The following is a 21372-nucleotide window of genomic DNA, read 5'->3' as shown; positions in this document are numbered from 1 at the left end:
ACGATTATCGAGACTTTGGTACGTGTCGCGTGTAATTCCTTGACAACATATTAAACGACGTACGCTTCCACGAGCCTCATTTGGAGTCACTAATCAATGAATATATGATCTGATCTGGTAAAAACAACTTAGTCGCACGTGTCTTGACTATACTGAATCCACGAATGTCATCAGTCTTGTTTTAAAGCAAAGCGTTCTTTGTAGCCTTTATTTCTTGCTATCTTTTTTTTTTGCTTTGTTTTTGTCATCTTCCCCGACCAGTGTGCGTGCTATTCCTCACATCGTGATATGCCCCGTGCATTCGTTTCCTGAAATGCAATGCCCAACAGAGAAAATATTGCTCTCATAGAAAATAAGGAGGTAAACTCCACAATGTGGCCGCGCCCCACCGTCTTGCAGGAAGAGTCCCTTGAAATCAATTTTCTCGCTTTCAGCTCACAGTGCCATGCTAGTGTTTCTAGGGTTCCTATCTTACCTCGAAGCAAACCGTTAATTTATTTCCCCAGGCAAGCTTGTCTAACAAGACGTTAGGGGAACAGTCAGTCGCCTTTGCGTTTCTTGAATAATTTGTCAACTTATCGCAAACAGCATTCTTTAGGTTTATTTATGTCGCATACTTCGTTTCATTGCATATTTATTCTATTTTCACTCGATTATTTTTTTTTTGACAGCCTTGTTCACTTCATTGCACTCCGCGGTAAATTTTCATAATCAGCATTCTACTGCCCGACCATTGCAAACGCTATATAACGCGTGAACAAAATACAGCATGCTTAATTCTAGCACAGTGCCTTATCGAATGCTTTAGTTCTTGTCAAATTTTAATAATGGGGTTATAAAACATTGAGGGCCAAGTAGCTCTCATTATGCTTGTCTGAAAGACTATTAGTATCTGGCACAAGCACCTTCGTGCGATTCATTTTTAATACGCCAAACTCTAAAGATGACCTTCGATTATTATGCATATAGTAGTGTTCGTATTGTACAGTGTATAGATGAACTCTTATCTAACACGGGTGCCTATGGGTCATTTCTATTTGGTTTAGTTTGTTTTCACTTGTTCACAATTATTTTTGGTAGACTTAGTATGTTTGGGTGTTTGTGACAAGTATGTGCGTATTTCTCAAGGGTGTATTATGATAGCCGGCTCTAATGTAGCCTACCGCCAGATCAGTGGGCAGTTATTAGGCAACAACAGCACCAACTATCCAACTTCACTGTCTTGTTGGCGCTGATGCTTCCTTTTACGTAGTGGAAGTGACGTGGACACTTGAAATCTGCAGCGCCCCTTTCTGCGAGGTAGCCTGGAAGTGGGCTTCGAAGCCGTTCAGAGGCAAAATGACTATTTAGCCTCTCATTCAACGAATTCCATCTGCACCGATAACGTTCATCGACGTGCACTGCTCGGAAACATGGGTTGCGCAGTCGGGGCCAGAAGAAGCTGGTGTGCACTTTTGCCTGAGTCCAAATACTTGTTTGACGCTCAGCTTTACAGTTTCACGCTATAATTATTAGGGCAAAGTAGTGAGCCGAAACATGTTCTGTAAATTCGACATCTAAAACGCCGTCGTTGGTTAAGACACGGCAATGCTCCGATGACTTTTCTGGACTTTCACGACGCATGCAAGTACAGTAGCGTTCAACGAGATAACTTCCTGGAACAACCACATAACACACGATGTGCAATTCCCCATCTGTTTTTGCAACTTTCTCGCTCATTTCAAGAAGACCAAAATCATTGTACAATGGGGAACAGTCACGATACTTTTGTTTTGACAGCACAAGTAGGATATTTTGCTTCCTCTTTGACAGAACTAGACTGTAGCGGGCGGTTTCAAGCCAGACGGAGCCTTCGGCGCTGGTTTACTGTGCGTGGGCCCTAGCACTAGAGGAAAAGCACTCCCCGCAGGCTTGCCTCCTCGGCGCCTGCATCAGAGGTGATAAGGCGCGACTTCAAGTGCTTCTGAATTTATAGCGCTTCCTACAAACAACAAAAGCCACAACATAATGGGTTGAAAGCGTGGCACAGGAGCACACACTGTGCAATTTCAAGCGTATAGGTTCTGTGTTTCTCACCGATGCTGGCAGTCATGCGCCAGAGAAGCGCCAGTAGCGGTGCGTTCCACGAATTCGCCATGAAAACGAAGACCACAATTTTTTTCGAAAGTCATTGACGAAATATAAGCTGTGTAACAAAAGTGCAGTAGCTTTTCATTTCGTGACGGAAATATAAGTTGCAACTTGCACAAGAATTGCGGTATCTTATTGAAGCTTCGCTCAATTTGATGAGGGCATCGCGATATGTTATTTCTTCGTTAGAACAAGTTGTGGTTGGTGACCGTTACGCTTTTGGATTTGTTCGTGGTATAACGCTGGAATATTTTGCATAAGGCTATTTAAAACAGACTAGTAAACAATTTTTGAAGCCTCGACCAACACGTTACAATATACTCGTATTGAAATAGTGGAAAGTACGGGAAAGGATCACCCCTTTTCTTATTATATTGTGTCTCCTGTAAATACTTGCTATTTTGGTATACCATTTATTTTGTCTTGGATGAGCATTTCTAGGTATATTTTAATATACATAACCTATGTGTCGGCCACAGCGCCTAGTTGTTCCATTCACAGCCCGTCTGAATAATATGCATAATGAGAACATGATTTCAAATTTCACATACCAATGTTACGGTGCTGAATTTATTAGCGCGGAACGCACTAATGGCAGCATGGCTTCAAATGAAATATCTGATATTTGTTTCTCTTTTGCAGAATGCAAACAAATAGATAATACAATGAATACTGTAAAACATTTTTTTGTAAGTGCCCATCATCGCTGACGACAAAGCGCGGAAACCAGAAAGCTCCTGCGAAACTTCATTACACCCTGTTCGCGCTCGAATGAATAGCCTTCTTTCGTCGCTAGCAAGCAACGCGTTTCAATGGAAGTGTCGCTTGAGAGAGCAGAATTGAGGAGGCGTTTTTAAATAATGTTTACTCAGGAAAAATGTAAATTCGCCAGCCCCAAGAATAAGATGCTTTTCTTCTTTCGCCATTAGTGCTTCAATCTTTATTCTCGATCCACAGGGTTTTCCATCCCAGGCTCACTTGCTCACTGCTTTTGGGGGGCCTCTACTCTATTCATTGCACCTTTTTTGCATCACAATGCCTTTTTGAAGCTGAACGTATTCTACATATGCTATTCGGCAAACTACATTCAATGGCAGGGAATTATATTTGGCAGCAGTCTACTAGACAAGTTGGCGCCGTTATTTTCGGTTTCTCTTCTTGGTTTTTTGTATTTCATGACGGTTTGAGCCTTGCAAAATATTTACACTTAACTAGTTTCCATAAGAAACAGTGCGGCCGCGAACACTGCAGAGGCACTTTAGCGTATGCGCAAATTCGTAGCCATGACAAAGTCAAGCGGCAAGCGTAACTTGTCTGAATTGCATCTCCGCTGTTTAAACGAGAAGAAAGGGGGTTAACCGAGGGGCCCGATTTTTTATTAGTCATATCATAAGAAGCCACCAAGGACAACAAAGGGGCAATTATCCGGCAACATTGATGCGTTTAGGTGGAATGTGTGGGTTTATTGACCGGTTGCCTTCACCCAAAAAGATCACGTTCTCGTGACGCCTGCGGCAGAAAGGATGTTCCACATCCGCCACCGAGGTCTGTGAGTGGTGGCGCTGGCTAACACTCCCAGGTTTCTACTAGCAAACATAATTAGCCAAGCAAGTGGATGAGGAAACGGCACCGCGGTAGCTCAATTGGTTCAGCATCGCACGCGAAATGCGAAGGTTGTGGGATCGTTCCCCACCTGCGGCAAGCTGTTTTTTCATCCACTTTCATTTCCTTTTATTTATCGTTTCTTTATTTCATTTATTAAGCACAAGTAATTTCCGCTTTGTTGTCTTTTGTGTCAGTGTTTGTTGGCTTCTTATGATATCTCCACAGCATGTCTTTCTCGAGACATTCCATGTGCAAGTCCGGGAAGCTGAACAGCTGCTTCGTTTTCGAACTTGAAAGATTGAGAAATGGAAGAGAGTAAAGGCAGGGAAGGCTAACCAGACGCAAGTTCGGTTTGCGATCCTGCACTCGGGGAAAGGGTATAGCTTAGAAATGTGTAACAAGTATAAATATGGCCGCCATGAAGAGTATATTAGTACAACTTTGTTATAATGGCCAAGCGGGCATCGTGCATGGTCATTAACCTTGCAAGCTGCCTTACTTACAAAAATTTACGTGTGAGCCATGCAAGGACTTGGCAAGCGTTATTTCCAATTTAAAAGTAGACTGGTATAAAGCCTATTTATAGAACTTAGTAAAACATCACGCGATTCAATATAGCCGGCGTCTCAGTCGACGATCGGAAAGAGCTTTTCGCAATGAAAGTTGAACCTATGGTGAAAACCCCTCCTTGCTTTCGACGGCCCACGGCCACGCAACCACATGCACACGCACACACGCGCGCCCATGGGCTCGGATACTCGACAAATAGAAGCACACGCACACAAACCTGTGCTTTTGTGGGAATGTAAATAAGGCCGTAATTGCAGACCTCCAAAAGCCTAGCTAGACAGTTATTCACTTCTTAAATGACGCTCCGCTCACTGTGACATCCGCAAGCAAAAGTACACGGTGCGAAAGGAAACACGCGAGAAAGCTAACGCAGACGCAAGAGGCGGAACGAAATGGAAATAATCAATGCGTGTCCGCCCAACAGAGAACATTCCTTGGTCACTGCGCCACATTGACGAGCAGTAAAAGAAGCTGATACAGAGCAGCGTTTACGATCCTTTCATTGCCTCACGTGATTTCCGACCTGCTCCCGAGCGGCTTTCCAAGTTGACCCTAAGCCATAAAATTCCGGTCTCTGATTCCTCGTGTCCAAACACACTATTTTAACGGTGGTAGTAGTACAGTAGGACAACTTTGATTTACACAGGTATAGTAAAACTCCGCATTTAGGAAATGAATGTGTCGGTTCAGGGTCAGCTTTAGTGCTTTTCTAACAAAATATTCTTCACACATGTATACGAATCCGGCAGCTCGTACACCAAAGAAAGCAAAGCCGTGTAAGTGAGTTCGCACACCCTTCGGAAGTATCAGGGCTCTGTTTGTTGAGTCACGGCCTCGTTCGAACGCAACAGCGTCACTAAGAGGAGCCAGCCGTAATCGTGCTCGAACGCAGCAGTGTTCGAGCGCTGGCTGTTCTTAGAGACGGCTTCCACGCTGCGCGGCAGCATCACGTCGTCAGATGTTAATGCCGCAGCCGTACAAACTCCCAGGTCACTTCAAGCGTAGAGTTCGTAAAAGGAAGAACTACGAATTGTTGGTTAAAAAAACATTCGTATAAATTCTCGCCTATACGAATGAGATATACGTAGTTTTCTTATTTTGTAATGGTTTATCATTATGTTTCAAGGCAAGTTCTGGGCTCCGACAAGTTGCGTTGAACACGTCATCACACGCTGGCCTTCCCAGCCGCACGGAAACCATCGCGGAACGGTCCTTCGCAGCTTCGATGTTAAAAAAATATAGTTTACAAAACAGACATATCTGTGAAACCCATTGTAGCAAAAAGCAGCGGCCACAGCGACGCTCCTTCTAGCCAGAGACGTACCCTTTCAGAGCGACCCACTGGGTTAGAATATGAACTGCGCTTTCACTGTAGACTGCCCGAGCAACATATTCCCGTTTACTTGTTTCTTTTGTTTAGTAGTAATAGCTAGATAAGCTTGCATTTTCTTTGTTTAGTTGTGCCACCGCTAGCAAAGCTTACACTCTCAAAAAAAAAAAAGGGTCGTAGTAGTTACTATTTAGTGCCACACCATTTTCTACCTTAGTGTAATGCCAGTTAGTAACGATAGAGTTAGCACCACTTAATACAATTATTCTCACCTCGGCTGCATATACCGGACCAGCTGTGGCGTATTCCACAGTGAGTCCGACATATGGGTTGTATAAAAAGAACCTTTGAATCCAGTGGTGCTAACTGCGTCGGAATCGGTAGCTGCGGCCCATTAGTACCTGTACCTACCTTGTTTAGTCAGTTATATTACTAACTCAATCGTTACCAAGTGCAGTTATATTAAGGTAACAAGTGATGTGACACCATTGGTAGCAAGCACTACGACCTTTCTTTTTCATGAGTGTACCATTTGTGCTGTTGCAGCCATCACAAATGCAATGTTCTTGAGTGCTACGCTTCGAACAGTCTGACAGCTTGGTACATTCTCACGTTTTCCGCAGAGCTAAGCTATGCTGCGCGCAAGCCTATTGCGCGTTGCAGTTTTCTTTGCAAGACCAAAAGTCTGATAATAGATAATCACAACAAAAGAACGCGAGTCCGAGTCATCCAAACCAACGTTTTCGGTGGTTCTGATTTAGGGGACTGCAAGCCTTTTAATGAGAAGCATTATTTGCCTCACCCCAGGCACTTTGCAGGGGGTCGATATTTCCTGTCTGGCCAGACTTCGAAACTGTAAAAGCAAGAAACGCGGTGGAATCAAACTTCTGCGTGCGAGTACAGCAGCCCAATGCTCTAACCTCGAGACAACGGTCGCACGCGTACTCCTCTCGTGCAAACTCCGACCAATACTGCGAGGCAGCTGGCGCGTGCGTCACGTGGCAGTTTATTATGTCCTTTCATCGTCATGGCTCGCGCTTTACGACGTTGTGTTTTACCGAGTCCCCGTTTCCGGAATCGACCAACATCCCCCAAAACTTTTCTCGTAGCAGCTAACGCTACGTAGAAACAGTGCGATGCTGTACCGCCTTCGTCATTGGCCCAGGTCGAGTGTGTTTTAACGTTTCATCGGAGAGTGCAAATTCCGGAGTAGAAACTATGCAGTCACAATATAGTCGTCACCGTCGTTTTGCTGCGGTCGTCAAACACACACTAGGAAAGACACGCAGCTGTTTGTCGTACAAAAACACGTTGGCCCACTTGCTAACGCTTTGCATAAACCTGAACGATGCTGGGTAGAGAGGTACGAGCAAAATGCTTCAAATAACATAAATTCCACAATGCGTTGGCTCTTCTTCTTCTTATTTTATTTTTTTACAGAGAAGATGTATATGGCTAGGTTAGGTTCTGGAAAACATTGCGTGCGTCTATATCGAGCCGTGTAGATCGAGGATTTCTCCCCGTACGCCGGCCGACCCCGAAGATAGTGCAATACCAGGCCGTCCCACGGCGGAGGGAAGCAGGCTTTAAGCACTCCGCCAACTTGCACAAATAAGTTAACTATTTTAGGTCCAAATGCAACCTGTATCACATATTAAGCTGATAAGAACAGATACTACACTTGACCCGCGTCAGCCATGTCTACGTTCGCACCACCCTCTCTTTGATGGCGTTCCAAGCGCTTCTACATTTCCGTTCCTTTCCTTCCACTCTCCCGTGGTGGCGGTACCGTAAGCGTGCTGCCTGAAATGACCACGAGGCGGAAAGAAATTAGAACCGTCCATGTGGCCCCAATCCCACCAACTTGGAACGTTTCACCGGAACAACGGCCAGGTTTTACACTGAGTTTGTGGGAAACCAATCTTGTGACGCCTATGTTGTGGGTGACCGCTTGTGGTTTTCGAGTGACCTCACAACTATTGCTGCACTGCGGGACGTCGACAAACGCGCGATCGCCTTTGCTACGGTGAAACAGTGTGTGCCCTCGGAGTGCGGTGACGTGCGTGTTGGTTCTACGCGCCCGAATCCGTTAGCAAACGGTGTCGTTCCGCGTCTTCCAACTGTGCATGGGTGTGTATCCCGCCCGGTTGCTCATCATCTTCCGACGCTCAACATCCTGGAGAAGCGACTAGTCGCGCCTCGCCTTCCATTTAAGTGCATATGGCGTTTGGCGCACTGCGATGGACAGTTCGCCATTGAGGGGTCCACATACACAGCTTCGCGGGTCATCCACCTTCACCGAGGGGAATGGCATGAATTTTATCAGTTTCAATATTATGCTCTTGGTTCAGATCATCCTTTACATGTTTCTTTACACTTAACAGAATATACACGTTTCTTATATAGTAAACGCCTTTCTCATGCCGTCTCGTTTATTGTAACTGAATTCTGCTGGGCTAAAGAGGCGACCGAACACGGATTCAAGAGCAACTGGACTTGCCTTCTCTCACCAGGAAAAATGAAGTGTCTTAGAAGGTGCACGCGGCATTAGCGCACCAGCATGCTGCACTTAAAAGGCTGCACACAAACAGACATTTAAGATTGGCTAGGGTTCTGCCAAACGTTAACATTTACAACTGCCACGCGCACATTTTCCGATAAGTTTCAAACAAGTTACGCTTCCAAACGACTTAAATATTCCGGCCTGGGGTTAGCTGACACAAGGTACAGCTTCGATACCGTGCAATTTTGAAACGTCGCCACCTTTGGTATCACTTCGGGCTTTCCGGCATTCATACCGTTGCTATATATTGTGCGGCCCCCAACCGTCACCATTCTAAACCGTATGAGTGTCTTCAACCATTATTTCTGCGAAGCAAAGCGGGAATTAGAGTGAATGAGGAACTGCATCTTTCGCAGTTCATAACAAAACACGAGAACTTTTCAAAAGTTGCGAAACAACTTGTCATTTATTCGTGAAGTCATTCACGAACACATTGTCAAGTGATGGGAAGATTACTTGTCGGGGCTCTAATTTCCCTAGTGATGCCACGACCAAGAAGCGGTCTATGTGTCCTAAGAATACGCAGTAAAGCGATAAGCCTGCAAATAATTTTTAATGAGAATATTTACTAAAGCATGCTGCGTAGCTCATTATGCGCCGCTTTAGCATAAATAGAGCCGCATACACAAATCAATATTTTCTTAATAACCGCATGCGAAGATTAACACATGTTCTTGAAAGCCTTAGAGAACCCTTCTTGTCTTATTTAATTTGTTGGGCTGGAAAAGCCAGCAATCATTCGTTTCATATGCCCCTTGTTTAATTGCACCAGTTCCTTCTCAATCTTCACAGCATGCATTTATGCTCATTATTGCGAGTTCTTACAGAGCCCTGGCGGTGATTGAAAAATAAATTAAAATTACAATACACGCAAGCCTAATCCTCACGCTAACACGTGTCGCGTTGTTTAATGTTGAAGCACAGCTTCAGAAAGAGTTAAATTTCAGAACACCGTCTAGGGAAAAAAACACCATGCTAAGAAAGAAATGTTAAACCTACGGCCAGGGTCAATGTTTTAGAAACGTTCATTATCCTAGTATTGGTATCTTCTTAAGGGATAAAAGAAAAGTTCACTTTTTTTCGTTGGGTAATAACAAGTTTTCATTGCAAGAAAAAGATGCAGGAACTGTTTAAATGTGAACAAAAGGATCATCAAAATTCAACTGTCTTGCACTAACCTAACAGCGTTTTTGTTTATCATTATTATTTTATTCTTGACTCTTGCCTCCTATAGTTCTCATAATATTCGTGTTCGACTATGCAGATCCTTACACGTGTTCGCTCCCTCTACCACGTCTTAATTTGGCTCCGCTTGTCGCAACGCTTCGCCGCTGCGACACCCCTTCGTCATCATCACCGTTAGGAATCAGGCACCGATACTATGCGCTTCTCTGTGTATCGTAGGAATGCAAGCAGGTATTCATGTCCTCATGATAAAATCGGCCGAGTGGCACTTTCAGAATCGAGACTACGCAGGTTCGATCCTGCATGATGCGCCGTTATTATTCTTGTTAACATATAACGACACTTACCGCTGTCGTGATAACTTTTATGGTTACACACCATAAATAAAAGCTTCCAGCCTGCCTTTACGAACGAAAAGCCATGCACACACAAAACGAGGGACCGAGGTAGAGACACAGTGCTAAGAGTGCGCTCTGCCTCTGTCCCCGTTTTAGCCCAAGCCTCTGCTTTACAACGATCCCAGCGCACCAGTGGCCACTTGTGAAATTAGTGGAACTGTGGGAGCCACATTCTCTACCCTGCCTATCTCTTATTATACCGGAGCAGGATATGAAAGTGTCTGCTACATGATTGCCGACAATATCAAACCTTGGTTGAGTAATCTTAGACAGGCAACAAAAACATCCCTAACTGTAGAAACGGACATTGAGTATGCTACGCTGACACTTCAAGCTGTTTTTTGCAAATGTAAGCATTTGAGGCCAATTGAGTGAGGTCAGTCACTGGTAAATATGCTTGCTGTCCGGTGTGCATAACAGCATTTATTCTATATCCAGCACAACTAAAGCTACCGCAGTGATTTTCTTTGACATCGCGCTGCAGCGAAAATGTGCTTTTATGTTGCCGTTTTTAAAAGGTGAGGCTGAAACATGAGCTTCTGAAAATGTGGCACTGCCCAATAAATATGATGTTACAGGAGAATAGATCAACAGGACGCTAGCACTCAAGAACATATGTAAAAAGCCATTAAGACAATATGCTATGAATAGTCTAGATTAGCTTGAAACGCGGTTATCTGAAGCTGCTCTACGCAATAAAGCTTTTCAGCCGCGTGAAATATATACCCATCATTGTCGCTAGTTTCTTACTGCACGAGAATATTTATCTGTTCGTGCACTCATTCAACAGTACCTATCTTACGTAAATAAAAAAGTCAAGGTCACGTAAGCACCCCAACGTGAATGAATGCAAAGGCATTGCGACGTCTTCCCGATGACCACTCGTTCTACGAAACGTAATGGTATGGTTTTCACGTTACCGTGCATCATTTCTCGCATCACGTGCTTAGGCCTAGTTCGCGTACTTGCGTGGACTTCCAAAGAAGTCGGGCGCAGCTACTGACTGAGAAGGGGAAGTCGAAGGTTCGTCTATCGGAGCCCAGGGCAGGACTCACCGAAATCACCGCACCGACTAGCAGTGGGACAGTGCCGTCAGCGCCTTCGCAGACGGAGGCTCAGTGTGGTAGCGCTGACATAAGCGGCATCGGAGCAAGTTGTGGAAGAAGACGACAAAGAACGCGTGAGCAGTGGCACGAGCGCGTCTCTGTGACCATGTGACTATTTGTACCATCTACTGCCACGCCACCTGATTTTCCGCTTTATGAGCCATATAATACTTTCGCATTATTAATTTTGTGCTGGGTTTAGGTTCAAGAGAGAGCAATTTCTTTAATTGTTGTTGTTGTACAACATATCTCAATGCTAGATTCCACGCATTTCGAACGCGCAAACACGCACACAAACTAGGCAGGGTCCGAAATCTCCTACAAGTACACGCAATTCTTTTTCAACCGCACGTCCCCTGCCCCACCTCACCAAATCACACTATAAACGCTGGAGTATTGGCCATTCCCTCTCAGAGAGCTCGCGGTATTGTCACAAAAATACAAGCACACAAACAAGGTGGCGTTCTCTACTGTGGCAGAATGCTGCAGCCCCATCAAATGTGTTCACAGCCAAGGAAGTCGATGAAATAGGCTCTGTTCTTCTTTATTTTTTCGCTTTTTTCACTCTTTAAGGCAATGTATTGCAGCTCGAAATGCGTAACGTTTGGCTGTAACAAACAACAACGGCGATAAAGCATAGTATTTCTCGACTGCCAGTAAAAGTTGTGAAATAACCACCACAACATTGACTTTTTTTCCTTCTACTTCTTTTTTTTTTTCTTTTTTTCTTTTTTTTTTTTTTTGTCGCGTCGTCAGTTGATAATGCCATCTGTTCAAAACCCAAAAAAGTGTGCACATACTTGAAATTTCGCTTCCGTGGTGCAGCTGTGTTTCCTCAAGTAGGCCCAATTTTTCGAACACGGTGACGAGACCCTTAAGCATTGGTCAAGCCCAACTTGAACACGTCCGCAACGTCTTTGGAAATGCTCGCATACAGAAAGAACAGAACGCTCCCCTTTGTTAAGACGCAGACGTCTTGCTTGCTCATTCGTAAAGGCACTCGTAACGTACTCTGCCGCGCCTCACTGCGATGACACCGGGCTTTTTGGAGCACATCCGAGAGAAGCTTAGGTCATCATACAATCACTCCCGCGTATGCTTCTCGAGTACACGAACACATGGGCAGGTGGCAAAAAAAAAAAAAAAATGCGAGGTCGTGACGGTGCACTCAGCGGTAGCGAAGTGCGCGACAATGATGTTGAGAAGACGAAGCTCCAGTCAGCACTTGATAGTGGCGCCCTACATTTTAATTAGCGCACGTGAACGAACAGCTGTCACTTACGCGATGAAACGGTGTTGAGGGGAAAAAAGTATTCTCGACTCTTGTAGCTCCTCAAAAATGAAATTAAGCCACAGTCCTTTGACGTATAATTGTGCCGCAAGTAGCCACTTATGACACTTATCTCTAGTAAACTTAATCACAGAGCCACAATATAAAAAAATCACCCAAATTTAAATATATTTGGCGCACCTGCCATGTCGACCTGTCTTCAAAGCTCTTTCCCGGCCTTATGTCGATATCTGTCTTCTTTTTTGTTTGGTGAGGGTGCATCCAGGAGCTACCTTACGCACGAAATTTATAAACATAACAAAGACTTACTATAGTGAGTCTCAGCAAAGTTCACATTCGGAAGGTAAAATGTGCAGCAGGCAATGAAAGACAACAGCATACGCTTTTCTTCCACGAGACAAAGGCGACATGACACGCCACCGTGTGGTGCCTCCTTCGTCTCCTGTCCCAGAACCACAGCGCTCGTACAACATCGCTGGCCGTTTCAATGAAAACTTTCAATGAAAACTTTCAATTTGATGTAAACATTAGCTTTCGTGTGGCTATATTTGGTCAATCCGTGTTCTGTGCGAAGCGCTTCCATGTCTGCGCTTTAATTGTTTCTTTTGATTTCCCCAATTACTGTAATTATGATCAGTGCTGTGGATTTAGTGTAAACTGAGATGTGTGCTTGCACACTTCATCTGCTTTGGCATGCATACAGCAGTCTTTGCACCAACGGCTAAAGACTGCGAAGTGATTCAGAATTTGGCTAGAGGCCCTGACAAACATTAGTTATCGAGTGATCTCTAGGTTATGGCATCGTTATCTTTATTATGGCTATCTTTCATTGCCTTAACTTTATTGCCATATTCTTCATTCACTTTTTTAGTTATTCTTCTATCTTTAGCTGTAGACTATAGAGAAATATAGTAGCCGATCGGTACTCTCCACCACAGAATCAGAATGAGAATCGGTTTTTATTGAGATGATTAGAAATATTACAAGATGTTAATATACAGAAAGAGGTCCCGAAGTCAACGACTGCAATGAGACGTCCTTTACAAAGTAAACGTAATAAAACGCAAATTACAGCAGTTTCAAGAAATCGTTAACATGGAATAATGACAGGTTTTAGTATGAATAGCATGACTGGAGAATTACATGTGCATAAATGTCCCGTAAAAATGCACTGTAACATAATCTCCTTGAGAACTAATAAAGTAACAGCGTAAGTGACGTGACGAACACAGTATAATTTGCTAACTGGAATGTATATGTAAAACAAGGACATCAAACAGAAACCTAATGGTATGACAATGGAAATGAAATGGCGGCACCCTGAAAGAATGGTTGTGAGTATTAACTAGGCACAATACCTCCACAGCTGCCCATTTGCAACAGAGACCCTTTCCGACTCCATATTTATTGCCCTTACTATCTGCTCAATCGATTCCTTCTAAGACGATCCGACGCTTAGCTTTATTACAGAAATTCTTTCAGTTGTCGTGGTGACTTTTCGTCTTTATAAAATTTTGCATTACAGGATTCTGACAACTAACCACCAGGCAGAGATGTTTGCATGGCGACTTTCACGTACTGGGAAGTCTCTGTTGCTTCTAAGGGCTACATTATTAGCGATGATTGTCGCCTACACTACAGCTTCCTATTTATATGTTTGCAAAGATATACATCTGCACATATTTTATACAACGGTTCTTGCGCTAAGCCCCATTAAGTTTTCTTTTTTTTTTTTGTAAAACTACACACAACGTAGTGGGAGTTATGGCTGCTATTGGATTCGCATTGGGAATTACATTGAAAAGTCACAAATGTGACGTCTTTGTGCAGCTAGCTTCAGTGATCTGTGTGTAGCCACAATAGCCAGCTTTGCAATTGCCATTGCTATTGGTAGTCGTATACAGCCCTCACAAACTAACAAGCTTGTCGCAAGCCATAAGTAGCTGACGTACCATAAGAATTGCTCACATCGACTTTAATTCGTGAAACCCTCCACATTGTCATCGAAGACAGTACACATTCAACGAGGCAAGGATAGCGCAGACTGTATTTCAGTGACCTGGAGTCACGATGCCTTTATGTCGAAGAAGCACGCGGTAATTCCATAAAACAACTTGAAATAATAAAGGCTTCTAATTCTATACGTGTCTGCGCCAATTGTTACGAAATTTTTCTTTTCACCGTTATCAGAGTTAATCAAAAATATGTCACTGTAAGGACGTATTACGTTAATTACTTCAGTTCTTGCATGCTTTAACTTCCTTCAAGGATTGCTGTTTCCTTTGTTGCGAACGGTGAATAAGAAGGCCCTAACTTTATGTTCTCGTTCATTCACCCAGGAACGTTGCCCTTATGCGTTCTTCGCTCCCGCAGATAATGCATTCAGCTAGCACGCATGAATTCAGCGTTTGTGTGCCCGGGAGCGCCAGTCAGAACTTCCTGCCATAGCGAAGCAGCGATGGCTAGCAAAGTGAAAACGAACGCTTCGTTTCCAAAGTCGCCTCGTCTCCTAGGGAGTCCAGTCCTGGAGTAACACGCTAGCGAGTATTCACTATCGCTCGGTCCATTTACTCTGGACTCGAGGTTACCTGCACGCGTTCAAGGTTCAAGAAGGTGCAAGTATTGACTATCACCCCGGATGCCGCCCTCGTACTTCCCCGAAAGCAGTCGGTTGGCCCTATATGCGATGTTTTCTCTTCGTCCACCCACTGCACTGCACTGCACTGCACTTCTGAATATTGCCGAAAACATGGTCTAGCATATTTTCTTGAGTGGAGTTCGTGAAGAATCTCTGGGTAGAGAACTGCGCAGATCAGCTAAGAAAGAGTCGCCTCCTTTACGACCCCAAACGCAGGAGAGAAAAAGATGGAGGGCGCTTAAGCTTCACCTTTAAGAGTGAAACGCGATAGCATTCAAAGATCCCTGACTGGTTCTGACGCTTCCCGGAAACTGTAGCGTATGTAACCGTAATATTTACCGGGAAACGCTGGCCGCGAACGCTATGCACAAAGGCGGGCTTTCTGGCAGAAATGCGGACTCTTGCGCTGACCGCGATGCGGTGGAGGCGAGCGCCATCTGGAGGTATTGTACAGAACCGGGCGCACTGCTCCGGGGCCCCAAAGACCCTCGGGTGCCGGCGCGCGCAAATGGCGGACGACGCGTGGCTGGTCTATGGATGGTGAAACGCTGATAAAGGGGTTTCTTTGAGTTTTCGAGTAGCAGAATTATGTTTCTCGTATAGTCAAATTGTAATCCCATGCTATCATATTTGTAGGTTGTTTGTAATTCGTACTTCGAGATTTTTCTACGTATTTTTGCTTGAGAAATTCAATTAGTTCAGAAGCTTCCTTGCGCCACATGAAACGACTAGGTATCGCTGGCTAGAGAATCCTTTTGCCGAAACCACGTCAGCCTCTCAACGCGGGACGCCGACGCCGGATCTTCGGCGACATGGGGCCCTTAAGGTTATCTCGTTAAAAACGGACCTTAGGGGAAAGTACCTGGTACAAGTGAGTTAGACTAAACATATAAAACCATAGAGACAGTAAGCTGCTCTTTAGCGCGAGAAATTTTCCATCCTCTTAAGGCATAGAAAGATGGTGTTTTCTAATAGTGTCGTCAGCATGATGACTTTGATTCTCTCCTGTTGCTTGCAAGGTTCGTGTTGAAACCGCGAACGCGCGTTCATGCCAGAAAACAGAAAATAAAGCGGTAATCAGAACACCGCATAATGCTCAGTGGAAAGCGCCAACATACATGCAAACAGTTTTCCTGTTATGTATGGCGTTCAGTGTGTTTTGTCATGAATGCACCAAAAGGTGTCACGTCAAGGGTACAAATATGGCATGGCAGGACGCCAAGTAATCATGTGTTCATTTCTCGAGATGTCTGGTGTTGTACTCTTCACTTAACTGCCACCACTTGAAGATGTCAAAGATATTATTTTGAAAGTGATTATATTTTCTCCTTGCAATTGTAACGCATGAAAGAAATCCCCTCTGTTACAGTATCATCTGCACAGTGCCGCTGAGGAGAGAATGACTGGATTTTAATCAACTGGGTTTTTAGACCAACTGAGCCCTAATAGTGATTATTAGTAGAAACTAGACGTGGACCCTAATGACATCCGACTCTTCGCTAATCTTCATAATCACCTCAGTATCAAACGCATACTCGTTAGAACTAAAGCTTATAATTCATCGCTTCAGCCAAGAACCATCGCACTTTAAAGTGACCTTCCAGATACCATTGTTTGATCACTAATCCAGAGCCGTTGTTTGAGCACTTGTATGAACATTTTTCTTCAGCTTAATCTGTAATAAGGCCATTTTTGCTGCTAACTGTTACTTCTTTTTCGTTTTTGTTCATGTTCATTATGTATTAGCTCGTATTATTTCCCATAACTCAATGCTCCGATGGGAGCCTGATATTTCTGGGTCATTCCAAGTCAAATCAACCAGCACTTTTTTGAACATCACAAATACAGTAGAAAAAAATTCCGCATGCTTGTTAGGGTTGAAAACTCCGTTCAAATAAGCGTTCAAAACGCTTATTTTTTTATTTGTTGCCGAAAATTTGGACCACCTTGCCGAAAATTTAATTTTCCTGCCTTGCTGAGCTAAAAGGCCTCAATCAACCTTCCTTTTTTTTTTTTTCAGAAGCAGAGTGTATGATCTGTTCGTTCAAATGGTGTGTATGGCAAGACAATGAAGTGATGTAGCTGCCAAAATAACCAATTTTGAAATATTTGGATACTTCGAGCGCATTTAGCATCGGCAAAAGGGAGTAAAATGCAAAGGTTGGATGTTTTCCTCGGAAAGCAGGAAAATTCAAAAGGCACAATTTAAATATCATATAGTAACGCACTTGACATAGTATAGTCGAAAAATATGCAAAGTTGTGAAGGATCAGCTGGTCGCCTGGAAAGAAAACTGTAAAGGTGTAATTTTTTTTTTTTTTTTTTGCGAGAGGCTTTGTGTTCAAGGTCAAAAAAGTAACTTTGGTGGTCGGTGTAAAAAGACATCATTAGATAGCGCTACAAGTCTGCTATGCACGTGAGAAATTACAAAAATGTACTACCTTTTACTATTACTATTTACTATTACTATATTTGTAATTACAATTACTATTTTTTTTTAGTTTCTGTGTCAGCATCGGCTTTTCTCCGACGCGCGCCCAAGCTTGCTGGCCAGGGATGCTGACCACAAAGCTGGCTTCGTCTGCAACGATGATGACACAGAAACGGCGCCATGGTCTGCGTTTTATTGTCAATGCGGCAATAATGATGCTTAAGCTGGTGGTGTGCCAGCTGAACCATACAGCCATTGTACATGGAATATTACGACCTATTAGTCAGGGAGTCCAGCATAGTTGAAAGGTACGTTTCGTGCAGTTTATAAATAGAAATATTTGCCCTAAGTACAAGTGAATTCAGAAAGAGCACTGGTATCATTTATACAAATCAATTTAAAAGATATGACGCACTGCAATCAATAAATTTATTTTCTGATTGAAAAGGAGCACCTTGAGCCCTTCTCCCTGAAACCCAAAGAGTGTCGTAAGATGATGCAAGGACAAAACACCTTCATAATTGCAATTACGTGTTACCGCTCTTCGACAGCCTGAACATGCTCCGCTGTAAAAGTCATATGTCCCGTCTTCAGGCTGATATTCTCAAACGTGATTGACGTCCACTTTTCGCATTCATAGAAAAGAAATCGTGAGACATTCCACTCTGTGAAGGTGGATGACCAGCGAAGCTGTTTAGCACATGACACACAGGTGACACATAATTTTGAACAAATGTACGAACACATTTATTGTGCTGACGGGGGTCATCGTGACGATATGTACGCACACACATTCTCGTATCACCTGTGTTATTAAGTGCGTAAGCACTTCTATACCTACCCAAGTAGACGCTGGCCAAGGTAGTAGAGCTTAGTTACCTCGTTATAGGTGAAAAGAATGTCTCGGAACACGACCATCAACGAGTCCTCGACGCGCGTTCGCGTCCGCGCGGTGGGTTATTGCGCGCGCTTGAACATGTGTGGTGTCGTTGAGGTTGGTGAGGGAATCCAGCTGGGAGTCGACTTCTGCCTGGAACCACGTGATAGTACGTAGACAGATTACCGTCGATGATTCTATGGGCTTGTTCGGCGATGGAGCCAGAGGCGAATGCCCTGACCGCCGCCTTTGAGTCGGTGAAGATTTGAGTTCTCTCTTCGTCTAGGATTGCCCAAGCGATCACTGCCTGCTTCACCCTAGCCGGGGTGGAGCCTCTGACGGAGGCGGTGCAAGTGACCTGTCCTTCGTAATTGACTACCATTGCGACGAAGCCCGATGTGCTCCCATACTGAGCCGCGTCAACGAAGCTGACCATGTGAGGCGATTCCTTAATCTTTTGGAGCAGCGCCACAGCCCGAGTTCTGCGTCAGCCCGCATTGTGTTGCGGAGCACGTTTTCGGGGCAAGGAGCAACCATCATGTTGTCCCTTAGGTTATCTGACATTGCATTTACGTTCCTCCACTACAGTGAGGCTGACTCTCAAGACCGCGAGAACTTCTCTCCCCGCGGCGGTGCTGGAGACATGTGATATTTGAGCCGTTTCCTGAGCTTCAATGATTTCGCCGGGTTTGTTATGTACACCCAGCTGGAAGGGGCGTTTCGTGCTGGCATGTTTCGTGCTAGCAATTTTTTCATGCTCTTACAGATTAGCGTATCCAACTTGTTCTTTTCGGACGCGTACCGCTTGTGCATTGCAGCCACGTAGACAATGTGGCTCATGAGGAATGCGGGGAAGAGTCTGAGAAGATTATCCCCTTCAGACCTCCTCTCTTTTTGGACATTCAACTGGTCAGGCCGATCATACACTCAGTCTTGGTTGTGATTTTCCTGAGTGTGTTAATGTCGCCTCCGCTAGACTCAATGAACTTTCCGAGTACCCGTGCAGTGTCTACCCTAGGAATGTTGGCACCGCTCTTGGTGTGAAGCTTGATGTTAACCTCGTCCAAAGCCTGCCACCCCTTGGGTCTGGGACATTTTCTGACCGGTCTGTAGAGAAGTAGCTCTGACTTTTCGTCGACCACTTTAGCCCGGTGCCCTCGAGGAATGTTTCGGTTCGGTCAACCACCTCCTGTAACTCGATTCCACCTCCCCTTCCCTGCCTCCAGTACCCCATATGGTGAGGTCGTCGGTATATACTGTGTGGCGAACTCTCTCGATCTCCGAAAGGCATACCGACCGCTGCCCGATGGCCAGATTGAACAATAAGGGTGAGATCACGGCCCCCTGAGGCATCCCTCTGGGCCCGAGCGAGTGCCCTTCCGATTTGTGGTCTCCGACCTTTAACGTAGCTTTGCGACCATCCTGGAATGCCCTGACGTAGCCGCGAAAACCTGGCCTAGCTTCAGATCCGAGATGGATACTAGAATGTGTCGGTGCCCAGCGGGAGGTACCTGCAAGCCAGGTTATCCAGGATTTTGAGCACGTCTTCTTTTTGAGTAGCCTCGTGCACGATTTTCTCCAGCAATTTCCTCTGGTTGGACCCAGTATTGGTTTCGTCTAGCAGGTGCTTGATGAGATTTCACTTAGCGCCCACCCTCATTTGTCCGTCTACGGAGTTGCATAGCTCTTCCCACTGCAGCTTGCATAGTAACCGGCAGTGCTCCTCTATGGTCCTGTTAACCTCCGCAATCTTTTTTCTAAGCCATCGATTGAACTTTTATTTTTCCCACTTAATGGTTAGCGATTCCTTTGCTTCGAGAAGGTACGCCAGCCGACTATCCATTCTTTCTTGGAACTTCTTGGTCGCCGCCTTAATATCTTCCCTGATCGGCTGCGTTCATCGTTCCAAGTTAGCTATCGTGCCCTGCTGCTAACACTGGGAGCGCTCTTTCCGGATTTTTCTAAAGGCGTCCCGGTGAGTGACTTGGAGCCTTACATCCGACCTACAGAGTTCTCGCCAGAATGTTTTTATCACTACCAAGATTCTCCCTAAGGTTACTCCAGATAGCTGATTTGAAGTCCCTGACGAAACACAAGTCGAAAGTAGTATCCCTCCTACATGAATTCCCGGTCCTACTCGGAAACGGCGCATTCGTCAGAAGCAGGAGGTTGTGGTTGGTTGTAGCCTGCCACAAGTCTACTCCTTTATGAACGGTCTGGGGTTAGCCCCACGCTTGGTGCGGGGCGCTGAAGTCTCCTGCCACCAAGAACGGACACGACTTGGCCCTACTGACTGCCTTATGATATTTGTGAATCTCTGTTTATGGTCCCTGGGCGAGCTGTACATGTTAAGAACGAAGATGCTGATTTTGAGATAATTTCTGGGGATGAGTTCAATGAGCGAGTGCTTAATCTTATAGTATTCGCAACCTATGTCGTGTACAATGAAAGTGAGATGATTTGCTACCAGGGGGCTGATGCTTCATTTCCCTTCGCCCTCGCAAGTATGATCTTTGTAACCAGATACCGACACCTTGTCTGTGAGAGTTTCTTGAACCAAAATAATTTGGGGCTTCTTTGATGTGGATGGAACAAACTGATTGAGAACATTCTTTTTTCGGGGAAGGCCTCTGCAGTTCCATTGCCAAACTTCCATGTTATTTTGTTCGACCACCATGTGGCGTGTTATTATTAACGCCTCCATGATGCCCGTAGAACATGCACCAGTTCGAGACTGCCGTGTCTATCCTGTCGCACCAGGCCTCGATCGAGGGTCTGAATAGCTTCCTAGACTTTGTCTAAGACGATTCGCATTTCGCCCATCACCTTCTTGATCTTTTAGAAACGGCTATTCGTAATGTTTTGTAATTTCTCAATTCTACTGGAAAGGGCGCCCTTCGGCTGTGCACCCGTCGGAGGGAGTGCTCTCCTTTTGGAATGGTCGCTAGTCACTGACTCTGCTACCGAAACTTCCATGGGAACGTCGACCACAGGGGGCGGGGTGGGGGTCTGCTCAGGCTCGCTGGCTCCCTCCCCCTTATCTTTCGGTCGTCTCTCTTAAGTACTGCGACCTCCGACCTAAGCTGTTCGAGAGCCTGTCTCAGTAATGCGTTTTCTTTTTCTAGTTGTGCGATCCTATCATGCTCTGGAAATACACCCCCCATTACTTTTCTCGGTGGCGGTGGTTCCCTGACTTGATCAGCCCAGCTAGTGCCCTGGCTGCTGCTGCTGCTGCTGCTGGCTGGCAC

The 21372-nt window shown here is 44.9% G+C and overlaps 1 long non-coding RNA gene and 1 pseudogene across 1 annotated transcript in view; one reads left to right on the top strand and one right to left on the bottom strand.

The window, feature by feature from the left end:
• LOC140218931 (uncharacterized) overlaps nt 1–21372 on the top strand; it is a 270707-nt gene that overhangs the window by 98279 nt on the left and 151056 nt on the right. The gene's annotated exons all lie outside the window — the stretch shown is intronic.
• LOC126521763 (U2 spliceosomal RNA) lies at nt 7157–7334 on the bottom strand (annotated as a pseudogene).

This window comes from Dermacentor andersoni, chromosome 6 (assembly GCF_023375885.2).
Source record: "Dermacentor andersoni chromosome 6, qqDerAnde1_hic_scaffold, whole genome shotgun sequence".
Lineage (NCBI taxonomy): Eukaryota > Metazoa > Arthropoda > Arachnida > Ixodida > Ixodidae > Dermacentor > Dermacentor andersoni.
The sequence above is the reverse complement of the archived record's forward strand: the minus strand, read 5'-3'. Positions and strand labels throughout refer to the sequence as shown.